Source organism: Pseudophryne corroboree, unplaced genomic scaffold (assembly GCF_028390025.1).
Source record: "Pseudophryne corroboree isolate aPseCor3 unplaced genomic scaffold, aPseCor3.hap2 scaffold_2486, whole genome shotgun sequence".
Classification (NCBI taxonomy): domain Eukaryota; kingdom Metazoa; phylum Chordata; class Amphibia; order Anura; family Myobatrachidae; genus Pseudophryne; species Pseudophryne corroboree.
In genome coordinates this window covers 49,105-53,182 of record NW_026969142.1, presented here as the reverse complement: position 1 = coordinate 53,182, position 4,078 = coordinate 49,105, and the positions used below count along the sequence as shown (strand labels likewise).

The window sequence follows — 4,078 nt, the reverse complement described above, 5'->3', positions numbered from 1 at the left end:
AAGGGCATAGAAGGGAGCGGCTCAAGAAAAGAGAAGTGGAAACAGACAGCAAACTAGGCTGGAGAGAGACCTGAGACAAAGAGATCTGAATTATACGAGAGCCGACCAGGGGAAAAACAAATTATGCAGTCAAGTTTCCCACATTTGGAAAAATCACAGGAGCAGCACACCCAGAGTGCAATGAGTGAGCCTTGCCCTGGGAGAAGCACCTTCATGATCATAGTATATCACCTGGCAGGTAAGTAGGAGTTGGGCTAGAGCTGGGGAGGGTCGCTGCTCGGGCACCCCCCTGTCAAGTGAAGGAGATCCAACTGAGGCAGCACAAGGAATCTCTCGAAAGAAGAACAAGGCTAGAGGAAGATCTGAGACAAATAAATCTGACTTTTACCAGAGCTGACCAGAGGAAAGAACAAACACAGTCCCCCACTACCACAAATAATGCAGTCGAGTTTCCCACATTTGGGGAAATCATACGGGTCAGCATACCCAGAATACAATGAATGAACCTCACCCTGGGAGAACAATCTTCATGACCATGGTATCTCCTATGCAAAATAAGTATGATTTGGGATAGGGCTTGGGAGGGCCGCTGCTCAGGCACATCTCTGTCAAGTAAAGGAGATTCAACTGAGGCAGCACAAGGGAACTCTCATCTGGGGACAACAACTGCAGGGAGAACACATATTTTCAGATGAACATGGGAGGGCAGAAGGCTACCTAATACTGAAGCACCCCCAAACAACAAACCAAATGCAACAACTAGTGCAAGCATTCCTGGGGGAAGGCCTGCAGCAGATGGATTTGCATATGGTGATGTCATCCAAGCAGTGGGTCAAAGTTGGCTTCAACCCTCGTCTGCATATGAAAAGAGAAAAGGGGCGTGCAGGGCATGGCAGCATTTTTCGGAGCTTGGATGACCCCTAGTTCGCATTAAACACCTCCACCCTCCTTCGGTGTGGGGCTCATGTTGGCTATGCCCCAGCCCCGAAGCATTCAAGCTGATTTCTTGCAGCAGCTGGGCACTGTAACAGCTCCAGAGCTGCTCTGTAAGGCAAATAAAAGGGTGTGGGACCTGCAGCACTACCTGTAGTTCGCATTGTGCGTTGGAAGGCACAAAGTAAGCAGACGGGAGAAGTCAGGATAGTGCGCAAGGGCATAGAAGGGAGCAGCTCAAGAAAAGAGAAGTGGAAACAGACAGCAAACTAGGCTGGAGAGAGACCTGAGACAAAGAGATCTGAATTATACGAGAGCCGACCAGGGGAAACACAAATTATGCAGTCAAGTTTCCCACATTTGGGGAAATCGCAGGAGCAGCACACCCAGAGTGCAATGGGTGAGCCTTGCCCTGGGAGAAGCACCTTCGTGATTATAGTATCTCGCCTGGCAGGTTAGTAGGAGTTGGGCTAGAGCTGGGGAGGGTCGCTGCTCGGGCACCCCCCTGTCAAGTGAAGGAGATCCAACTGAGGCAGCACAAGGGAACTCTCGAAATAAGAACAAGGCTAGAGGAAGATCTGAGACAAAGAAATCTGACTTTTACCAGAGCTGACATCACATCACACCAGACTATCAGTAACCAGCCTTCTCCCATCCCTTACCAACCCTCCCCATCCCTCGCACCAACTCTGTCATCTTTCTCCCATGCATCTGGAGAGGAAGTCATGGCCCTCATTCGTTCCTGTCCCCTCACCACCTCCCCACTTGACCCTATCCCCTCCCGCCTCCTCTGCCACATCTCTTCTTCTGCTTGTTCCCATCTTTCCCACCTTCTCAATCTCTCCCTCTCATCAGGCACTGTCCCCTCTGCCTTCAACCACGCTCTCATCTCTCCTATTCTTAAAAAACCTACCCTTGATCCAAACACTCTCTCCAACTACCGACCCATCTCTCTTCTCCCTTTTGCCTCCAAACTCCTTGAGCGTATTGTCTACAACCGCCTTACTTCCTTTCTTTCCTCACACTCACTGCTTGACCCATTCCAGTCTGGCTTCCGTCCTCTCCACTCCACTGAAACTGCCCTTACAAAAGTATGCAATGACCTCCATGCTGCTAAATCTAAGGGACACTACTCTCTACTTATTCTACTTGATCTCTCTGCTGCTTTTGACACTGTGGACCATCCTCTCCTACTGCAAATCCTTCACTCCATTGGTCTGCGTAACACTCCCCTCTCTTGGTTGTCGTCCTACCTTTCTGACCGTTCATTCTCTGTCTCCTCTCATGACTCCACCTCCCCCTCACTTCCACTAACTGTAGGGGTACCCCAAGGTTCTGTCCTTGGTCCTCTTCTCTCTCTATACGTCCTCACTAGGTAAGCTCATTAGTTCTTTTGGTTTCCAATATCATCTCTATGCTGATGACACTCAAATCTATCTTTCCTCTCCAGACCTCTCCCCTACTCTCCTCACTCGTATCTCCAACTGTCTCTCTGCTATCTCTTCCTGGATGTCCCAGCGCTTTCTTAAACTTAACATGTCTAAGATCGAGCTGATCATCTTCCCTCCCTCCCGCATAACCTCACCTCCTACAATCTCATTATCTATTGATGGCACTACTATCTCCTCTACCCCCCAAGTGCGCTGTCTTGGAGTAATCCTTGACTCCTCCCTCTCCTTCAAACCACACATTCAGCACCTCTTACAAACCTGCCGTTTTCATCTAAAAAATATTTCCAGGATCAGACCCTTTCTGACCCAGGATGCTACTAAGACTCTTATCCACTCACTGGTCATCTCCAGACTGGACTACTGTAATCTCCTCCTGACTGGCATTCCTGACAAATACCTCTCTCCACTCCAATATATCGTCAATGCTGCTGCCCGGCTCATTTTCCTCACCAAATGCACTACGTCCACCTCTCCTCTCTTACTAGTCCTTCCCTGGCTCCCCTTCCCTTTCAGAATCCATTTCAAGCTTCTCACACTTGCTTACAAAGCCCCTAACCACTCCTCTCCCATCTACATCTCTGATCTTATCTCGCTTTACACTCCCACCCGTCCTCTTCGCTCTGCTAATGCACGCCGACTCTCCTGCCTACGGATTACTTCCTCCCACTCCTACCTCCAAGATTTTTCACGTGCTGCACCACTTCTCTGGAATTCCCTACCTCTCCCCCTCAGACTCTCCACCTCTCTACAAAACTTCAAATGGGCTCTCAAGACCCACTTCTTCACCAAACCCAGCCAAATCTCATCCTAAACCTCTGTTCCACGCTCTCTATGTACCCCATCTGTCTCACCCCTGTCTGTCTACCCCTCCCCTTTAGAATGTAAGCTCTCACGAGCAGGGCCCTCTTCCCTCATGTGCTTACTCTTTTCTTACTTTAATAATCTTCAGCTGCACCAAATCCAGCAGTCTTCTGCCACCTGATACTTATTCCAGTGTCATCTGCTGATGTAGCTATGTTTATTTACCCTGTACTTGTCCTATATTGTCATCAACTGTAAGTTGCTGTTTTCCTGTTTGATTATTTGTTTATGTACTCTGTAATTGGGTGCTGCGGAACCCTTGTGGCGCCATATAAATAAAGGATAATAATAATAATAAATAATATAATATATAGCAGTACGGTACAGTAGGCCACTGCTCTACCTACCTCTGTGTCATCAAGTATACTATCCATCCATACCTGTGGTGCATTTTAGAAAAAAAACATATCTCGGCAGAGCAATCTATAAATCCATCATTTTTCAGACAGCAACAGTGGGTATTGTAATAGTCACCCAATCCATCACTTTTATAGGGTTACATGCATCCACATGCTACAGCCTGTCTCAATAATTTTACTGTCACGGTGTGTGTGTTTGTGTTTTTATTTGGGTATTTTTTTGTTGTTGTAGAACTACAGGTACCAGCGAGCCCGTTATTTCCCCGCCTGCTGGTACTTGAGGTTCTCCAAGTACCAGCAAGTGGGGGAGGCTTGCTGGGCCTTGTACTTCCACAACAAAAAAACAATGTTCTTTTTTTACACTTATGGCTATCAGCCCGGCACCCACCACCCAGGGGTGCTGGGGACAGCCTCGGGCTTCACCCCTGGCCCTTGGGTGCCTCGAGGGGAGGAACCTCTTGATTTAAGGGGTCC

General features: G+C 48.4%; 3 non-coding genes across 3 annotated transcripts; all 3 read right to left on the bottom strand.

Moving 5' to 3' along the window:
* Positions 1 to 83: 83 nt before the first annotated feature.
* LOC135011552 (U1 spliceosomal RNA) lies at positions 84 to 246 on the bottom strand. The gene has a single exon (XR_010210627.1). It is a non-coding gene; the product is annotated as a U1 spliceosomal RNA (small nuclear RNA).
* Positions 247 to 398: 152 nt separating this feature from the next.
* On the bottom strand, positions 399 to 562 carry LOC135011553 (U1 spliceosomal RNA). The gene has a single exon (XR_010210628.1). It is a non-coding gene; the product is annotated as a U1 spliceosomal RNA (small nuclear RNA).
* A 670-nt stretch (positions 563 to 1,232) lies between these two features.
* On the bottom strand, positions 1,233 to 1,395 carry LOC135011551 (U1 spliceosomal RNA). Its single transcript, XR_010210626.1, has one exon. It is a non-coding gene; the product is annotated as a U1 spliceosomal RNA (small nuclear RNA).
* Between the last annotated feature and the right edge of the window lie 2,683 nt (positions 1,396 to 4,078).